The 20,931-nt window shown below is 54.4% G+C and overlaps 1 protein-coding gene and 1 pseudogene across 1 annotated transcript in view; one reads left to right on the forward strand and one right to left on the reverse strand.

Annotated features, from left to right (window-relative positions):
* Window positions 1–20,931, reverse strand: part of LOC136569710 (zinc finger protein 271-like) — a 366,367-nt gene that overhangs the window by 276,422 nt on the left and 69,014 nt on the right. The gene's annotated exons all lie outside the window — the stretch shown is intronic.
* On the forward strand, window positions 4,213–5,380 carry LOC136569685 (zinc finger protein 3-like; annotated as a pseudogene).

Below are 20,931 nucleotides of genomic sequence, written 5' to 3' on the forward strand. Positions count from 1 at the left end.
ATGGAATTTTATCAGTCCTCCAGTGACACACAATGGCCCATTCACAGCAGATATCTCTCCTGGAGGGCGTTATCAGGGCTGAGTCATGGAAGAGATAAAGAACACTGCCCCACCTGTTTATAGCAGTTGATGAAGATGGGGATTGAAAACATGCATTGGGTTCCATCTTACATTGCAACCTGAAACAGTGGGGGAATCCCTGCTCAGGGGGTGAACACCACCCCCCTTACCCAAACTGGCTCAGGTGTAAAACCCCCACCCTGGGAAGGCCACACCCTCACGGGACAATGTCACACTTGCCCTGCCCCAGGGGAGGTCTCTGTCCCTGTCATTCTGTGGCTGTCCCCCCTTTTCTCTTTCTTTCCATCTCTCTCTCTACCTCACATTTACACTGTTTAATAAAATCCACCTTGGATTTGGTCTTGTTAGCACCTTACTTGAGGTGGAGGCCATTTTTCCGGAAATTTTCTTAACCAAATTGCAACATTATTTTTGCACAGTGAGCTCAGGGCGCTGTTTGCTGACTCCAAGTGCCTTTGACAACATCATGGTTCCCTCCTCTGAGAAGGTTGTGGTTCTCTCTGGAGGAACTCTTGGAAACTTGGAAACAGTCCCTCCTTCCTCCTGTGGAACTTATGCGAGAAATTATGAGGAAAATGGCTGCTGTTGGTGGCCAGGAAAAAGAAAATAATTTGTTGTCCTTCTTTGAAAAGTTTGTTAAAATCACAGGAGGAGAAGGAGCAAATGATATCAGAGTGACTGATAAACTTCATTTACTCAAAGTGCTGCTAAAAGTCCTACAAGTACCCCAGCTCAAGTAGCTAAATTCCCAAATAATTCCCAGGATTTTTTCGGAGAATTTTCAGAGCCGACAGATCCTGGACTCGCGCCCCGGATATCTCCGGGCTCCCTAAGAGGAGCTTTTTCGGGGCCAGAGGAGTCGCGATCGCCCCTCGGGAGGGTCCCGGGGGGTCCATGTGGGGATGGCCCGGTACCGACGGGGCGGGACATTGGTTTTGGGGATCCCCGTGAGAGCCGTTGATGTGGAATGGGGGACCCCCGGGGCGGGGAGAGGGGAAGGGGCGATACCAGAGCTGGGGCACCCCTGGCAGCCCGGAGATGAGGCAGGGATGGGACCCCCTGACCCTGACAGGGGCGTGTCCTGGGGGTGACTTCATGATGCTTGTGCCCCATCGGTCCGTTTAGCCCAGAAATGAGTTCTGCACCTTTAAGGCTGGTTCTGAGAGCCAAGGGGAGGAGGAAGAAGCTGCAGTTTGTTTTCAGACACTGCACTCGCTCCTCCACATTCCGGCTCCTGGATGGACAGAGGGCGGGACAGAGCTCTGCTTTGCTTTGAGTTAGTTTTTAGCTCTCTGAGGCAGAGAAGTTCCCTGGGCTGTGGTTTTTCTCTTTCTTTGGAGCTGTTTAAAACCTGCTCCGAACTGAACATCCAGAACACCACTGGCAGCTCCCACCTTTGGCCCACTTGGCCGGGCGTGGGCCACGGCATTTTCAGTGCTGGAGGGACTGATAAGAGACTGATAAGAGACTGATAAGAGACTGAGTGCACTGAGCTACAGCCCAAGGAGGGACTTGTGGAGTTTGTCATCTATTTTGAAGCAGTAGGAGGTTTTATTGCTTAATATTGTTCAATTTTTGTGCTGGTGAATGCTTTGCCTGGTAAATAAAGTTTTTTTCCACTTTTCTCCAAGGAAATATTTTCCCGAACTGGCTGAGGGTGGGGCTGCTGAATCTGCATTCTAGAGGAAATCCCTTTTGGGGGTTTTCAACCAAATTTGCCCTAAACCAGGACAGGGCGGTGGAAAGAAGGGGGAACCCCAAGTGGCTGGATTGAGGGGAGGCTGGAGAGGGGGACCCTGGGACTCCAAAACTTCCCAGAATCCAAAAGCAGGGCCTGGACTGGGAGGATCCCCAGGACCCATGGCAACCTGAGTCCTGAGATGGGGGACAACCAGAACACCAGAGGGATGAGACTGGAAATGGGAAACTCCTGGTGGATTTTTTTATTCATTCTTGATTTTTGGACATCAGGTGACTTCCAGAGATGGACTTGGGCAAGAGGGATCCCCAACTGAAGGCATTCACACCTTGTTTTTCCCCAAAATAGGATTTTCCCCAAACCTTCCAACAGTGACATCCCCCCTGTCCTGCTCTGTGTGAACTCAGTCCCAAACCTGACCCTGATCCTGATCTCAATCTCACTCCACATTCACAGTTCTGTATTTATTCTCATCCCAATCCCAGACTCGTCTAGCCCCAGACCCAATCCCAACCCCAGCCCTAAAGCCAATCCCATGTCTAGCCTTAACCCCAATCCCAGCTCTAATCCAAATCTCAGCCCCAGTTCCAGCCCCTTCCTAAATCCTCAGCCCCAAACCAAATCCCAGGCTCAGCCCTTCTGGGGGTTTGGGGGTGTCTCTGTCCCTGTGGCCTGGATGATGTTTGGGTGGGGTCACAGCAGGGCTGAGAGGGACAGAGACCCCCCCGGCCTCCCCAGGGGTGAGAAGGTGGCAGAGCCCCCCCAGCCCCGAGCAGCCTCAGTGGTGAGAGGGACACAGAGCCCCTGGTGCCTAGCCCTGCACAGGCATTGCCTGAGGCCAGAGGGATGGAGACCCCCCGAGCATCCCCCAGGGCCAGGGGACAGAGAGCCCCAAGCATCCCCTGGGCTGAGAGGGACAGAGACTGCCCGAGCACCCCCTGGCACAGGGGTGAGAGGGAGGGAGACCCCCCAGGCATTCCCTGGGGTGAGAATGATGGAGACCCCTGGGGAATGGCCTGGGGTGAGAGGGACAGGGACACCCCTGGGGAATGTCCTGGGGTGACAGGGACAGGGAAAACCCCGGGGAATGGCCTGGGGTGACAGGGAAAGGGACAAACCCGGGGAATGGCCTGGGGTGAAAGGGACAGGGACACCCCTGGGGAATGGCCTGGGGTGACAGGGACAGGGACAACCCCCCACAAGCCCCTCCCAAGCATCCCCCAGTGTGAGAGGCTCAGAGATCCCTTGAGCATTCCCTGGGCACGGGATAAAGTAAAGTTGTTTCTTGACAAAAATCAAAGTTAACTCGACTGAAAATGCCTTGAATTTGCTCTTCCCACAAGTCACTTGTGGTGAAAATGCAAACAAATCCCAAAATTTAATAAACTCACAGTAGAAGTAATTCTGTGGCAATTCCAAAATCTATTGGTCCTGCACAGCTCCATCTCAGCTGCTGGCACATTCTGATAAAAGAAAAGTGGAAATTCGGCCCAATACATTGTGATACCTGTTTTATGAAAAGATTATGAAAAGGAAGGGAAAGATCTGTGTAGATGTCACAAAGGTGACAGGGACGAAGAAAAAAATTATTCTTAGATTTGGCAAAGCCCCCGGCCTGTGAAAGAGAAAAGGGGGGACAGCCATGGAGTGAAAGGGACAGAGACCTCCCCTGGGGCAGGGCAAGTGTGACATTGTCCCCTGTGTGTTGGCCTTCCCAGGGTGGGGGTTTTACACCTGAGCCAGTTTGGGTAAGGGGGGTGGTGTTCACCCCCTGAGCAGGGATTCCCCCACTGTTTCAGGTTGCAATGTAAGATGGAACCCAATGCATGTTTTCAATCCCCATCTTCATCAACTGCTATAAACAGGTGGGGCAGTGTTCTTTATCTCTTCCATGACTCAGCCCTGATAATGCCCTCCAGGGGAGATATCTGCTGTGAATGGGCCATTGTATGTCACTGCAGGACTGATAAAATTCCATCATCCCATTGTGGGATGCTCCGCCCAGGGGGAGGATCCAAGCATTCCTACCTGGATATAAGCTGAGGCTTGCAACACCAGGAGCAGCTTGCCTACTGGATTCCCAGAGGACAAGAGCTCCAGAACCACCCCTGGACCTCCAGAGGAAGACCAGACCCTTCTACAGGATCACTGCTTGGACAGAATCACGTTCATCACTGCAACAGGACTGCAGTCACCGTTTAAAGGGACTGCTGCCACCACCCTGACCAGCGACAGGGTGTCAGGTAATATCCTGACTCTGTCAGTTTAAGGCAGTGTTCCTGTATCATTGTCTTGATCTTCATTTTCTTATTAAATTGTAATTCTGACTTAGACTCTCCCGCAGGTTTCCCTTAAATCCTGTACAAAAGACAATGTGTGCACCCTTTGTTTGGTTCCCAAAGCAGGATTTCCCATTCCCAAACCTTGACTCCATGGAGGAGGAGGCTGTGAGGAAGAAGAAGGAGACCTGGGACACCCAGGCAGGTGAGGAGGAAGTCAGTGCCCCTTTCCCCCTCTCTCCTGCTCCATCTCCATGCCCAGCACAGCCCCCGGCTGCAGGACAACCCTGCTGCCAACCCCGTCCTGCCGGGGATGCACTGGGGGGATCTCCTTCCCCTTCCCTCTGGCACGGAGGCAAATCCCATCCTCTCCTTGTCCTTCCTCCCCCAGGGAAGAAGCTGAGGATGGAGACCGGGGAGGAAAAATCACCTTGGCAGAACCTCATGGAAGAGGCCATTTTGAATGGCTCCACGGTGCAGAATTCCAATGTAAAGGAAAAGCCCCAGAGATCCCACAGGTGGAGGGGCTCCAAACCCATCCCAGGGTGCTCTGAGGAGGAAAGACCCACCCAGAGCTTGGAAGGTGGGCAGAGCTTCAGCCATAGCTCTGAGCTGGTGGCCCATGGGCAGCTTCACAATGAGGAGAAGCCCCACAAGTGCCTGGAGTGTGGGAAGAGCTTCAGGCAGAGCAGCACCCTGATCCACCACCAGATGATCCACACTGGGGAATGGGCCTACGAGTGTGGGGAGTGTGGGAAGGGCTTCAGCTGCAGCTCTGCCCTCATCATCCACCAACGCATCCACACTGGGGAGAGGCCCTACGAGTGTCCCCAGTGTCAGAAGAGGTTTCAGACCAGCTCCAGTCTTCACCTGCATGTGCGAATTCACTCAGAGGAGAGGTCCTTCCACTGCCCTGACTGTGGGAAGGGCTTCAAGCAGAAATCCCACCTCATCAGGCACCAGCGGCGCATCCACACTGGGGAGAGGCCCTACGAGTGTGGGGAATGTGGGAAGGGCTTCAAGCTGCAGATCCACCTTTGTGAAACACCTGAGCATCCACACTGGGGAGAGGCCCTACGAGGGTCCCCAGTGTCAGAAGAGGTTTCAGACCAGCTCCGATCTCCTCCAGCACCAGCGAATTCACTCAGAGGAGAGGCCCTTCCTCTGCCCTGACTGTGGGAAGGGCTTCAAGCGGAAATCCCACCTCATCAGGCACCAGCAGCGCATCCACACTGGGGAGAGGCCCTACGAGTGTCCCCAGTGTGGGAAGAGCTTCACTTTCAGCTGTAACTTGACCAGACACAAAATGAGTCATGGGTAAGTGAAGCCCTGCAAATGCCCCAGTTTCAGGAGGAGCTGCGTTCACTGCTCCAAATTCATCCTCCATTGGAGGTCCCACATTGGGAAGAGCCCCAGTGGTCCATGTTCCCTGTGATCCATGTGGGGAAGACACCTGTCCCTCTTCCTGCCCCTCCCAGTGACATGATGTGGCATTGAAAAAAATGAGGGTCTGGCCATGGTCCTGTCGTTACATTCACTCCCACCTCAGGGCATTGCCAGGAGCAGGAAAGGGACTCTCTCCCTCTCTCACCCCTGAGGAGAAGGGTGTCCTTTCCAGACATGGGAAATTGTGGCCAGGCACATGCAGTAAGTTGTGTTTTTATTTTCCCTGTAAACAGTTTTATTTACCCCTTCTGTTATCAATATTGTTTCTGCTCCCGTTTGTTCCTTATCTCGTTGCTGTTCCCAATAAATTGTTCTTATCCCAGCCCAGGATCTTTGCCGTTTGTGCTTTCCATGGGAGGCGGGAGGGCAGCGAGGGCAGCGCGGTTTTAGTGGGAGCAGGAAATTGGGGAATCCCATTCCTGAAGCCCGGCCTGTGGAAACCGAGCATCCCAGCTAGTGCCAGCCCTGGAGGCCATGGCAGCAGCCTTGGGAGCGGGTCCCTGGCTGGGGCTGTGGGAACCTCTTCCCTCTGGTGCCCAGGGACAGGAGTGGAGGGAGCGGCTGCAGCTGAGTCGGGGCAGGCTCAGGTTGGATGTCAGGAAAAGGTTTTTGCCCAGAGGCTGCTGGGGCCCTGGCCAGGCTCCCCAGGGAAGGGTCCCAGCTCCAGGGCTCTCTGAACTGCAGCAGCGTTTGGCCAGCGCTGCCAGGCCCAGGCTGGCATTGTTGGGGTGTCCTGTGCAGGGCCAGCAGTTGGACTGGAGGATCCTGATGGGTCCCTCCCAGCTCAGCCAATTCTGTGCTTCTGGGATCCCATGAGCCTGGGATGGGGCTGCCAATGGTTGCCATGGCAACGGGCTCTGGCTGCAGGCCTGAGCTGGTGTCCATGGCAACCACTCCTGGCATGGGGTCTCCATGGAGCTGCCAAGGGACTGAGCATAGCAACAGGGGGCTGGTGATGGTGTCCATGGAAACTGACCATAGCAACAGGGGGCTGGTGATGGTTGCCATGGAAACTGACCATAGCAACAGGGGCCTCGTGATGGTGGCATTCTAAGGGTCAGATTTGCCACAGACCCTCAGAGGGGCTCCATGGGGAATTTCCAAGAGTCTCCAGGCTGTTCCAGAGCTGGAATATCACAGGCAGGGACAGGGGCTCCATGGAGACCTCCCAGGGCTTTCTGGGATGGTAAAGAGCCCTGTGGTCAGAGGCAGTCACAGCCATTCCATGGTGACATCCCAGGCCACCTTGGGCTGCAAAGGCACCCATCTGTCACAGGCACTCACGGGGGCTCCACGGTGACATCCCAGGAGTCCCCAGGCTGCCAAAGAGCCGGGATGTCCTAGACACTCACAGGGGTTCCTGTCAGCGGCACCGTGGGAGCTTCAGGCAAAAGCTTTATTTCTTTATTGGAGAAACTCCTTCTGAGGCATGAGGCGGAGAAATGACACCCAACAGCCACCATGGATTCTCAAAGCCCTGCAGGACCCCTAGACTTCTAAAATTCCTTCTGAGAAAGGAGACTGGCAGCGACTGGATCACATTCCTGCCCCTGACTTTGTCAAAGGTCAAAAGTATTGGACAGGTGGAATTGAACTTTAACACAATTTGTCCTACAGGATTAATCATAGAATACCAGATAGATTTATATAAATAGGGCTCTGAATTATTCTGATCATGAGCAGATGGAAAGATCACTAGCACAGTTATTTACTACACAGTTCAGGAGCTATAACACATATTAGAATATTGTGCTCTAGGCAGCAATTTTGAAGTCAACAGGGCCTTGCTGGAGTGGTTTGAGCCCATTGCAGGCAGAGCCTCCTGCTCCAGCAGGAACTGCCTTTCCTGTGCCATCAGCAGGGCAGGTCCCACTGCAGGAAAAGCCCCAGGCCAGCCCCAGCACAGGGAAGGCCTCAGGCACAAGGGCAGAGTGCCGTGCTGGGAGCTGTGCCAGGGAGAGCCTGAGGCACCAAAGGCACCTTGGCAGCAGCAGCTGCTTGCAGGCCATGGCCAGAAGCCTCCCTTGGCAGCCCGGCCTGGTGCTGGCCACCACTGCAGAGCTGCTGCCTCAGGGCTCATTCCTGGCTGGCCTCTGAAAAGCCACTTCTGCTCCAGGAGCCTGACTGGGAAGCCATTGGCCCCAGCACCTTGGGGACAAGATATCAATGACAAAACTCTTCATGCCAGCAGAGCCAAGGCAGGGCCAGAGGAAAGGGCAGAGCCAGGCCCAGGGGACAGGGCTGCCATGGTGATGGCTGTGAGGTCACTGCCCCTGCAGCAGCCTGGCTGCCCTCAGCAGACATTCTGGCCAGAAGCGTTGTGAGGGCACCCAGCACAGCAGAGAACCCACACAAGAAGGAATTCTGTCACTGGGGATGAGAGGGTTTCACTGGGTCAGGCTGCACAAAGCTCCTGATCTTGGGCAATTCCTGTAAAGGGTAATCCACTACTCTGGATGTACACTTGCAGTTTTGAGCCACTCTCATAATTGTAAAATATTTCCTCCTTCTAAAAAATGTAAAGCCACCCTCATTCTCTTTAAGGATTTTAGCCCTTTTTCTGTCAAGGCAAGATTTGGGAGAAAATAACTTTAATCACTATTTTTCTATTTTCACAGACCTTGGAGAGGACCCAAAATTCTCCCAAGATTGGGTTTGGAGGCCTCATCACAAAACCGGCAGGGAGAGTCTGCAGGCTCTGGGCTCAGAGGTGTGGAGACTGAGGACAGAACAGGGGTAGCCTGGGAGGGATTGAAGGGTGGTTTCAGAGAGGCTGGAGCTTTTCTTCTAGTGGGAATGAGCCTGAAGAAGACATAATAGCACCAAGGGCAGCTGGGGAGGCCCAGAGTGGACACCAGGAGAAAGGAATTTCCCCGGCCAGGCAGGGCTGTGGTGCAGCACGTCCCCCAGCAGGAGCCTGGAGCAGCCCAAGGCTTTGTGTGGGCAGGCAGAGGCAGGCAGGAGGCAGAGCTGTCAGCAAAGGAAGGGGCCAGCCAGGTGGGGCAGCCGGGGGAAGCCGACGGCCTACAGGGACAGAGGTGCAGGTTTGCTCAGCACCAGAGACACCTTTGCCTTGCTTGTCCCCACCTGTCATCACTGCCACCAGTGTTCTGCTCTACCTGGAACCGGGGGATGCTTTCTCAATCCTGTCCGTTAGAAGGATCAATTTTATGCATGAGAAACCTCACTTTGAGTTCTTGAGAAGTTCTTTGAGCCCACTCTGAGGGACTGAGTCTGATGCAAAGAGCACCAAAGCCCCAGAGGGTCATTACAGCCCTTGTTCTGTGTCTGTGCTGCTGAGCTGGGCCAGGCTCCTGGCCCAGAGGCAGCTCCTGGCAAGGGCAGCAGAGCTGCAGAGAGACAGCTCTGGCCAGGAGCAGTTCCTGGGCACAGCTCAGCAGGGCTGGGGCACTGCCAGGGCCCCTCAGAGACGCCAGCAGGGCACAGACAGAGCTCCCAGGGGCTCAGCACTGGAGGGGCTGTGGCATGTCCCAGAGGGGGCTGTGTCCCAGCAGCTCCTCTGTGGCTGTGTCATGGAGACACAGAGCAGCTGTGATGTCAGCAAGGGGCTGTGTGACAGCACAGAGTGGGCTGTGTGAGGTCACAGATTGGGCTATGACATCACAGAGTTCTTCGTGTGAGGTCACTGAGCAGCTACAGCATCATAGAGGGGATTCTGTGACATCACAGAGCAGGCTGTAACATCATTGCATGGATGTATGACATCATAGAGCTGGCTGTGAGGTCAAAGTGTGTGCTGTGACATCACAGAGTGTCAGTATGACATCACAGAGAGGGTTTTGTTGCATCACCGAGGGGGTTGTGACATCACACATCTGTCTATGACATCGTAGTGTGAGGCCATAGAGCAGATCGTGCCGTCATAGATGGTGGCTCTGTGACATGAGGGAGTTGGTTGTGACATCACTCAGTGGCTGTGTAACATCATAGAGCACCTGTGACACCACAGAATAAACTGTGACATTGCAGTGTGACGCTTTGACATCAGAGTCTTCTGTGACATCACAGAGCAGCTGTGTAACATCACAGGTGACTGTGTAACATCACAGGGGACTGTGTGACATCACAGGAGACTGTGTGACATCACAGAGATGGCTGTGTGACATCACAGGGGCTGTGTGTCATCACGGGCGACTTTGTGACATCACAGAGATGGCTGTGTGACATCACAGGGGCTGTGTGAGGTCACTGGGGAGGTCACTCTGCCCCGGCCCCCCTCACAGTTCCCCCCAGAGCAGTCCAACCCTGCTCGTGCACAGCGGGGTCCCCTGTCCCCCCCGGGTCCCCCCGCCCCCGGCACCACAGCCTCCCCCAGAGCATGTTCCACGAGATCGACCCCAGAGCCTGACACGGGGATGGGGGGCCGGGGCCCTGGGGGTGGCACAGGGGGACAGGGACCCCCCGGCAGCATCCCCGTGTCCCCCAGGGCCAGAGCCTGGGCCAGGGCTCCTTCACCCTGGTACCAACGAGGCCTTGAGAGCGCTGAAAAAATCCCCAGCAAGAGATCAGCAAAAACCAGATTGAATATTAAGGGACAGCAGCACAAAGTCCCTTGGCAAGAGTCACTCTGCTTCTGACTGGACACCTCAGGCACACCAAGAAAACAAAGCAACAACAAAACCCAACCAAATCCAGGCAATCAAACCAGAAATGAACCATGAACTGTCCCTGTGTGTGTGTATGAGACACAAGGGCAGTGAGGGCAAAAGGAATATGGCCCAAAAGCTTAACAGAGCTCAAACTTTATAGGACTTAACATAACCTTAACTGATACCTTCAACTTCATAATTTAGCAGGAGAACAGCACTTAACAGTATTTAACCTAACTTTTAAGCTATGACTTTGCAATTTAACAGAGGAATAACACTTAACAGTATTTAACTCTGCTTATAACTTATATTAAGCAACTTAGCAAAAGAACAACTCTTAGTAGCATTTAACTTAGCTTAGAGCTCATGACTTAACCTCACTTCGAGGCCTGACTGACTCAGCTATCCAAGGCACTCAAACCCCTCAGGGAGCAGCATTTCTGCCACATTTCCCCAGCACGGGCACTCCTGTGTGCACACAGACACAAAGAGTCAGTGCAAGGCGCCTGTGAGAAATTCCCCTGAGGGCAGGAAATGCTCCCTGTGGATCCTTTGGCATCTCCCCAGCGGGTGAAGGGTTGAGCCTGGAGGAGTGGGGGATCGGCCCAGGCTCCGTCGTTGTTGGGGATCCCCGAGTGCAGCAAACGGGAGAGTTCCCGGCTGGGAGAGGCCCCACTCAGAGGGAGTCGCTGGCCCAGGAGAGCTCCAAGGGCTCCTTTTGGAGCGCTGTTTGCAGGGCCCCAAGAGAGGGGCTTCAGTGCCAGCAATGGTTCATCCTGGCTGCACTGGGCACCAACAGCTTTCTTTGGCAGGGTGAGAAGAGGGATGTTGTGCCACTGAGGGAACAAAAGCAGTTCCCAGGGCTGCTCCTACAGAAAGCAGGAGCTGGTTGGGCAGCAGCAGTGCCTGGAGCAGACAGTGTTTGTGAGGAGCTGCAAAGGAGCTGAGCCCAGGGGCTGTTGGCCAAGGCCGAGCCCCAAGGAGCATTTCTCAGCTGGCAGGGTGGCCTGAGAAGGGGAGGGGGAATGCAGCAGCACAGGGCCATGGAACCAAGGGACCATTGTGACACTGTAAGGCCCTGTGAGACCAAGGGACCATTGTGACACTGTGGGGCCCTTTGAGACCAAGGGACCATTGTGACACTTTGAGGGCCTCACGGAATCAAGGGGACCATACTGACACTGTGTGGCTCCATGGAATGCAGGGATTATTGTGACATTGAGAGGCCCCATTAAACCAAGGGTCCATTGGGACACCACGGGGCCTCATGGAACTGTGGAGACCATTGTGACACTTTGGAGTATCATGGAACCAAGGGGCCATTGTGACAATGCGAGACCCCATGGAGCCAAAGGTTCATTGCGACATTGCAAGGCCTCATGAAGCAATGGAGAGACCACTAACACACTTCACAGCCTCATGAAATCAAGGGGCCATTGTGACACTGAGGGGACTCATGGGATCATGGAGACCATTGTGACACTATGAGGCCCCATGGAATAAGCAAAGCATTGTGACACTGTGAGGCCTCATGGAACCAGTGAGACCATGGTGACCCTGGGGGTCCCCACAGAACCAAGAGGACCATTGTGATACTGTGGGGCCTGGTGAAACCAAGAGGCCTTTGTGACACTGCAGGGCTGGATGAAACCAAAGGTCGAGTGTGACATTGCAGGGCCTTGTGTCATCAATGGTCCATTGTGACACTGTGGAACCAAAGGAGACCATTGTGACACTGCAAAACTCCAGGGTCCAAAGGTCCATTGTGACATTGCAGGGCTCATGGAACAGAGGAGTCCCGTGACATTGTGGGGCCTGGGGAACCACGGAGAACATTGTGACACTGCAGGGACTCACGGAATCCTTGGGACCATTGTGACACTGCAGGGCCTTCTGGAACCTAGGGCCTTTGTGACATTGTGGGACCCCATTGAACCAAGGGTCCATTGTGACACTGCAGGTCTTCCTGTAATCATGGGACCATTGTGACACTGTGAGCCCTCACAAAACCAAGGTTACACAGAACAGGTCTGGCTGGTTTGGCCTCTCATGGACCACCTATCTGGTCCAACTGACCTTGGCATGTTTAGGGTCTCTTCTCTTCTGCTGATGAAACACTGGGGCTCCATGCTTTCCTTTCCAATGGAAAAGATCTGTTCTCCCCCAAGCACCCATGCCCAGAACTTCAGGGATTTCAGCTCCAAATTTCCTTATACAGAGGGATTGTTCCATAGGAATATTGCCAGGACAAGTCTTTCTTGCAGTGGTTTCCCAAGGGACATTTTCCATCTGTCCCCAAAACATTGGGGAAGGCTCTGTACTTTCCTTCCTATGGGAAAGAAATGTCCTGCTTCTCCAGGCGCACAGGGCTGAGATTGTGATTCCACCTCCAAAATTCTGTAAATTCAAAGTCTGGTCCCAGGCAAAATTTGCCATTCCTGACAAGTCTAGCTGGCCTTGGCCTAGTGATGATCTTGCCTGCCTTCCAAACACTGGGGCTCTGTACTTCACTTCCTAGGAATAAGAACTCTCCTTCTAGTCCAGGTGCCCATGGCCAGAATTGGAATTTTACCTCCAACATTCCCTATTGTGACAGTCCCAAGGAGACTGTTGGCTCAAAACCTTTCATGTGTGGGGGAGGAAGGGTCAGGTCCAGCCTTGCCCTGCCCTGGAAGCCCAGCCCTGCCCTGCCCTGGAACCCCAATCCCCCCAGAGCCTCTATCCCAGCCCAGCAGTGGCTGCCAGTCCCTGGCACAGCACAGGCAATGCTCCACAGCCATCTCTGCAGCCCCAGCCCAGCTTCTGAGGGACCAAATGAGCCCAAGCCCCACCTGGGGGAAGGGCCCAGGGAGACCAAGGGGTATTGAAGGCTGACCACAAGGCAAGCACACATCTTGACCCTGGATCCTCTTGGAATTTCCATCCTAACACCACTGGACTCCAGGAGCTGGTAGCTGTGTGTGTACTTCTCTGTATCTATTTTGTCTTTTTCTCTTTCTGTGTCTTCTTCTTCTAATTCCCTCTTCTTGCAAATTTTGATTCAATTTAAATAGAACAGTCTTAGAATTGGCAAAGCTGAATAGGCCAAGTCAATGCTTTGAAAAGTGGTTTTTGTTGAATGAATGTCATATTAAACGTTTTTCCAAAGTTTCTCTAATTTTTTAAAGCTCCCAGTAAAGACCGTTTGGTTGTTTTGGGCACCTGAGAATCTCTTGTTGGTATTTCTCCAGCACATAAAAGTCAGAGGACACAAACAACTGTAATTCCTTTTAAATGTCTCCTTGAGAGAATTGTTTGGGGGATGGCGGTCAGGGCTTGTGTGTCCTGCTTGGCCCAGCCCAGGCAGGGCTTTCCCAGCCACATTCCACACTCCATTGCCCAGCTGGAGCCGCTGGTGCCTCTGAGTTGTGCTGCCCCAGCCCCAGGGACGCTCTCCTTGTCTGCCCATTCCCCCACGGTCTCTGGGCAGGGATGGCCTCAGTGGGGGCTGCTGACATCCTCAGCAACTTGGAGGCTTCTGCTGAATTTCCCTGCTCCAGAGGCTTGTTCAGCCTTCAGCTCTTCAGTGCAGGAATTCGGTGTCCCAGGGCTCATTGACATTCAGAACACCTGAACAAGCCAAACCTCTGGGAATAATTTGATTTTAATTTTCAAATCTTTTGTGGTTAATTAGAAAGATCTCAGTAGTATATCCACAGTGAATGCAATATATATTAAAAAAGACAGTGAGAAAAGATTTTTTATATCCTGTTTAGGGTTTTTTTCCCTCTAAATTCATTGATGTGTGTTGTAGTGTGCTTTTATATTTTGTAATACTTTGAAGTAGTTTTGTTTTGTATTCCAATATTTTTCCCAAATGGTTTATCCCAGACTGTATTCCCCTCCCTTTATCTGTGTTATCCCTCTCCTGGGATGAGATCATTCCCTAAACCCCCACCCTGGCTCTCTGTCTATCACTCAGCATCCCAGCCCCCCATCCAGAAGTTTCGGTCCAAGTTGTCGAGTGATTTGCCAGAGGCCAGGGGTCAGCCCCCCAGGCCTAGTCCCATACGCTGCCCTATATGTCTATCCCCCAGTTCCCATCCCTCAGAGATACCTATTGGTTGGTAAAATGTTATCTACTTTTGGTTTCCTCCTCCCTTTAAATGTGACCTTCGGACATCCCCCGGGGCTCTCGGCAGGAGGCCCCCTGAGGTGCAGGAGCTCCTTCGGGACTCCTAGAATAAAACCTTGGATTAACCCCTGCTGAGAGTCGGCCCCTTCTCTTCTACCGATGTCTCTGCTGTCTCTGCTGCAGCGAAGGCAACCAGCCTAAGTGCCCTCAGTACCCTCGGGGCACAGACAGTGTCCCCCACTGTCGGCCGTGTCGGGGCTGCCCTCCCCGGTGTCTGCCGACTCGGGACTGGCCCAGGGTTCCTGAGAGGCTCGCAGAGAGACTGAGTCAGATGTGTGCAATCTCCAATTGACACTGAATCCAAGTACCTCCTCATGCAGTTTGAATAGATATGGAAATCAAGACCCTTCATGGCTGACAATCAATCAGACTCTGTCCCTACCCCCGCCCCACCATTTCCCCCATCCAAGCCCTGGCACTCAGAGCAGCCTTGGGCAAATCTGAGCTCCCTCCAGCCCAGGCTGCACCTGCAGCTTTCAGCTCCTTGGCTCCAACTCCCACCTGCTTTCCTTGCAGAAGCAGCTGCCCGAGACACAGAGGGATGTTCATTTCTTGTCAGCCAACAAAGCCAAGGGAAGGCACAGCTCCATCAAATGCAAAAGTCATTCCTCTGCTGGATATTAAATCCTCTTTGCACAGCAGACAGCCTCAGAGCAATGGAAAACACCTTCTGTGCCCAGCACAGATCCCAAGGTCCCCCCCAAACCCTCCCTGCCCCGATTCTGCCCAGATTTGCTCTTTGCACACACGAGTCACACGCTGAAGTCAGGAGCTCCCTCCGTGCCCGGAGGGAGCAAAAGAGAGAAAGGGGATGAAGAGCTCTCCTGTGCAGAGCCAAGGTCCAAGTGCAGCCCCTGCAGTGGGAACCACAACTCATCAGGTTTGTGTCCTTTGGGCTCAGGGCCTGGTGGCACTCAGAGGCACAGAAAGGTTTCTTGCCAACAAACACAAGTTGAACATTTGGACAGTTTAATAACCATCACAGCTCTTCCCTCAGCTCTCTGGGATGTCCCAGCCTCATCTGACATGTCCCCCATCCACCAGGAATTTCTGTACAGGAACAGATTTAGACAAAGACATAAGAAAAGGTAATTCAGTGGTAGATATAAACACAATTAAGATGTTGACTAATGTGATATTTATTTGAATTTAAGAAAGACTAGGCAACTCCCTGCAGGTCAAAGCATGAAACCAATCAGTTAAGAGGCACTTGAATGACCAGAGAGCATCTGGAGGAGAAAATCTGGAAGGAATGGGAAGAATAAAGTTCCAGAGAGCCTAGTGAAGGGATGCCCTTAGACATGGACATTTAACTGGGAGAGCTGCAAACACATGAAGGAAGAGCAAGAGGAAATATTAGACTGAATATTGGTGACACAAGTAGAGGGGAAGATCAGTATTTTATCTTCTGCCATTATTAGAAGAATCCAGTAAATCCAGGAAATTCCTGTTCCTGATGGGAAAACATTGTGATTTCTTAAAGGCACTCAAATGACCCAGATGATAAAGATTTGCTTGTCTATTATGAAACTAACAGGTATTAAAACCTGTGCCCCTTTCCAGGCAGACATCAACTGTGTGCCCATAAACAGGCAGTACCACTTGTGCCCTGAGGTGCCCTGAGCTGGGGTTGGATCTCTCCCAGAGCACCTGAGGGAGAGCAGAGCACCTTGCAAGCTGCAGGTCCCTGACAGCCCCACAGGACTCCTGTCCCATCAACATCTGCTCTGCTCCAGTGTGAAACAGGGCCCAGCATGGTGCCGGGATCATCAGAGAGCTGAGGTGTGTGCTGGAATTCAATGGCCTCCCCATCCCGCAGCAGCCCTGCATTTCCCTCCTGCAGCCTTGGTCTCCAGCCCGGCCATGGAGGCTCTTTGGGCTCTGGAGTGTTGCTGCAGCCCCCAAGGGCAGCTGAGCTCTGCCTCTGGCACAGTCAGGCCTGGCCAGCACAGGCCATGCTCAGCAACTGCTCGTGTGTGTGCCTGGCCTTGCTGTCAGCCCCAGCAGCGGCTGCGTGGCCCCTTTGTGGCCCTGTGCTGGCCGAGCCATGGTGGCCCAGCCCCTGTGCAGGCCCAGCCCAGGCCAGGAGCATTGCGGCTGGGAACGGCCCATGTGCCATGGTGCCCACAGCAGCCTTGGGGCTCTGTGCCCCATGGCCTCCCTGCTGGGCAGCCTCTGCCAGCTCCTGCAGAGCCCCTGGCATCTGTGGGGCTGCACAGACAGCCCTGCCCCGGGCTCTGCCGGCCTCTGGGCCAGCAGAGAGGCAGCCAGGGCTGGCCATGGCCGGGAACAGGCCCTGAGCCCCGCAGGAGGATGGAGCTGGGCCACAGCCAAACTCAGCCCAGGCCAAAGCTGGGCTCAGCAGCCAGGGCTGCCAACACATGGGCACAGAGGCTGGCACTGACAAATGTCCTGGGCCCCCTCCCTGCTCTGTCCATGCCACCAAGGGCACGGAGAAGCCTCCTCTCTGGGCCACTTGCCTGTTTGCAATGCCTTGCACAGGTGCTGGCCCTGCCCCACAAGGCCTGGCGTGAGTCCTGCCCCTGCACGCTCAGCCAGGCTGAGATGGACACTGATGGTTTCTGGGCCAGGCTCTCGGAGCCCAGCTCCCTGCAAGCTCTGCCAGCTGCCCTGAGCTCTGGGCAGCACCAAGGGCCTCTCTGAGCCCAGCCCAGCCCAGCCGGCTCTGGCCCCACAGCTCTGCTCAGGCCAGGCTGCTCTGGCCACTGGCCCCACGGCCTCAGCCCCTGCCAAGGGCACAGCAGCAGCTGCAGCTGCCACAGGACTCAGCCCCAGTCATGGGGGAAGGTGCTTGGCCAAGGCCAAAGGAGGCTCCCTGGCTGCCCTGCTCCCCTCGGCCTGAAGTGCTGAGAGCTCTGCAGCCCCTGCTGCCATCCCATCTGCCCAGGGCAGCACAAGAGCCCCGGCCTTGGGGCCCTCAAGAGCTGCTCCTGCTCCAGGCCCAGGGCCCATGCCAAAGCTGGGACAGCAGCCACAAAGCTGTGCCCATTTCTGTTCATTGCTGCTCTGATGGGGCTGGATCCTCAGCCGCTTGCAGGCTGCTGATGGATTTTAGTGCTCCGGAGACTTCTGTCTTGAGCTCTTCAGTTCAGGAATTCACTGAAAAAGTCTCATACACATGTGTTCAAAATAGCAGAACAAGAAAAGCCCCTGGGAATCATTTAAATGTTCAGTTCTTCTCTGGTTAATTAAAGGGATTTCAGTAGTTTATTTAATGTGAATATATTGTATTGAAAACAATGCAGAGAGAACAGTTTTTTCCTGTATTCTTTTCCTGTTTATAGCTTGGTATCAGCAATGTCCAACTGATATTGACCCCCAGTACCTTCTAATGCACTCTAAAGAGATATATACAGATCAAGACCCTTCATGGCTGATAACACATGAAACTTTGTCCCCAACCCCCTCTCAACCATTTCCCTCATCCAACCCCTGGCACTCCAATGGATCAGGAATGGTGTGGCCAGCAGGACCAGGGCAGTGATTCTTCCCCTGTGCTGGGCACTGGTTGGGCAGCACCTCGAGTGCTGTGTCCAGTTCTTGGCCCCCCAATTTAGGAAGGACATGGAGGGGCTGGAGCATGTCCAGAGAAGGGCAACAAGGCTGGGGAGGGGTCTGGAACACAAGTCCTGTGAGGAGCGGCTGAGGGAGCTGGGGTTGTTTATCCTGGAGAAGAGGAGGCTCAGGGGAGACCTCATCACTCTCTACAACTCCCTGACAGGAGGGTGCAGCCAGGTGGGGGTCAGGCTCTTCTCCCAGGGAACAGGGACAGGACAAGAGGACACAGCCTTCACCTGCATGAGGGGACATTTAGACAAGACATTGGAAATATTCTCCACACAAAGGGTGATTGGGCATTGGAATGGGCTTCCCAGGGAGGTGGGTGAGTCACTGTCCCTGGAAGTGTTTAAGGAAAGACTGGATGTGGCACTGAGTGCCATGGTCTGGGTGACAAGGGTGTGTTGGGTCCCAGGTTGGCCTTGATGCTCTCCAAGTTCATTTCCAGCCTGGTTGATTCTCTGATGATTGTGACACTGCAGGGCCCTGGGGAAGCAAGGGGCCACTGTGACACTGCGGGGCCTGGTGGCACCAAGAGGACCATGGTGACACTGTGTACGACATGGCAGCACAGAGCCAAGGGGCCACGGTGACACTGTGGGGCTGAATAGAAGCAAGGAGTCCATGGTGACAGCCTGGGTCCTGCTGGAACCACAGAGGCCACTGTGACCCTGCAGGCCCTTGTGGAATCAAGGGGCCATTGTGCCACTGTGGAACAAAGGAGACCCTTGGGAGAGCCTGGGGACAATGGAATCAAGGGGCCATTGCTCCATTGCAAGGACTCTGGGAACTGAGGGAACAATTGTGACACTGTGGTGCCCCATGGAACCAAGGGTCCCTGGTGACACTGCAGGATCTTGTGTCACCAGGGCTCCATTGTGACACTGCAGCACCAAGGAATTCATTGTGGAACTCTGAGGCCTCCTGGAACCAAGAGGCCACTGTGACCCTGCAGGGCCTTGTGGAACCATGCAGAGCATTGTGACAGAGCAGGACCTGGTGTCACCATGGGGCCATTGTGACACTGCAGGGCCCCATGGAACCAAGGGGCCAGTGCTGGACCTCAGGGACTCCTGGAATGAAGGAAACATGTTTGACCCCATGGTGGCCCTTGGGACCAAGAGGCCATTGGCCATTGTGACACTGTGGAACCAAGGAGAGCATTGCTGCACTGCCAGACCTCATGGAAGCAAGGATCCACTGTGACACTGCAGGGCCCAAGGGCCCAAGGGACTTTGTGACACCAAGGGATCCCATGGAACCAAACGGACATTGTGACACTGGGAGGTCTCATGGATCATGGAGACCATTGGGACACTCTGGGGTCTCATGGAACCCTGGTGACACCAAGTTGTCTGGGAGTGTGCATCTGCTGGAGGGTAGGAGGGCTCTGCACAGGGCCCTGGACAGGCTGGATCCAGGGCCCAAATCCAACAAGGTGAGGTTTAACAAGTTCCAGTGCTGGGTCCTGCACTTTGGCCACAACAACCCCTGCAGCACTACAGGCTGGGGACAGAGTGGCTGGAGAGCAGCCAGGCAGAAAGGGACCTGCAGGGACTGATGGACAGCAGGCTGGACATGAGGCAGCAGTGTGCCCAGGTGGCCAAGAAGGCTGGGGGACATTTTTATGGTCCCAAGTCAGGAACTGCAATGGGGAGTGGGGCCAGAGAGGAAAGGGCAAACAGGGATGGGCTGTTTGTAGGGGAGGGAACAGGGATGGGCAATAGGAAGAAATTTGTACCAGAAGAGTAAAGAAAGCAAAGGTCAAGCAGAGGAAATGCTCAGGGCAGTTTGGCTGCCCTGGCTCTGAGCAACAGCGTCTGCATTGGCACAGGAAACTCCCAGCTGATGGGAACAAACTTTCTGGCTGAGTGCAGAGGCCAGGACAAAGCTGAGTGGTTTCCCTGGTGTCCCCCAGCCCTTGCTGGCCCCAGGGGCTGATGGCATTTGTGCTTCCTCAGGTTCATGTCCCCACAGCAACAGCATGGGGGTGCTGCCCCTGCTGTGTGCAATGCAAACAGGGGCTGCTGAGGCAGTGCTGCCGTGTCTGTGCCTGCAAGGATGGGGCACCTGTGTGAGCTGGGGGAGAGGCCAGGGCTGCAGAGGCGGGATGTTGTTGGCAGCTGCATGAGGACGCTCTGGGACACTGCCCTGGGCTGTGCAGCGCACTGGGGATGGATCAGCCCCTGCTCTGCTGCTCCTTCCTGTCTGCCCCAGGGCCCTTGCAGAGCCCCAGCCATGCTGTTTGCCCCCAGCCTGCCCACGGCCAGCCTGGGGCTGCTCACGGGGGTTTCTGTGCTGAGCCTTGACCTGGCCGTGTTCTTGAGAGAGCCTGGGCAAGGAGCCTGGAGCCCCCAGGGCCTGGCCTGAGGTGTCAGCGCTGCCCCAGCAATGCCCATGGCCTGTCCCTGCTGCAGACCCGGCACTGCCACCCCCAGGGCTGTGCCCGGCCCCGAGAGCACTCAGGCCCTGCAGCAACACCAGGGCCACCAGGGCAGTGGGGCAGGGCCATGGCAGCAGCACTGGCAACACCAAGTGCTGCTGCTCCTGCTGCTGGGCACAGCTGCTGGGCCAGCACTGATCTGCCCCAGCTCTGCACACAGACATTGCTGCTGCAGCTCCAGAGAAGGCAACACAAGGGCATCTCTGCAGAAAACTCTGCTGGGACATCCTTTAGTTCATTTAAAGCCACCAAGAGCGCTGCCCTGCATTGGCACAGTGTGTGGCCACAGGGAAGGTGGAGTGAAACAAAATGACCAATGGCATAATGACATTTATTTGTAGATAATATGAAAAAGTAAAAAAAATAAAAAGAACTTCCAAAATGAAACCAACAAGAAGTATGAAAGATGAATTTTAGTACAAGAGATATGCAGATATTGCCCAGCAGTTTAATGTTTCTGAAATCATGCAGTCATCAGTCTCCACACTGCAGCCTTGAGCTCCTGGTTCCTCAGGCTGTAGATGAGGGGGTTCAGGGCTGAAGGCACCACAGAGGACAGAACTGACAGGGCCAGATCCAGGGATGGCGAAGATATGGAAGGGGGCTTCAGGTGAGCAAAC

This window comes from Molothrus aeneus, unplaced genomic scaffold, assembly GCF_037042795.1.
Source record: "Molothrus aeneus isolate 106 unplaced genomic scaffold, BPBGC_Maene_1.0 scaffold_19a, whole genome shotgun sequence".
Taxonomy (NCBI): Eukaryota; Metazoa; Chordata; class Aves; order Passeriformes; family Icteridae; genus Molothrus; species Molothrus aeneus.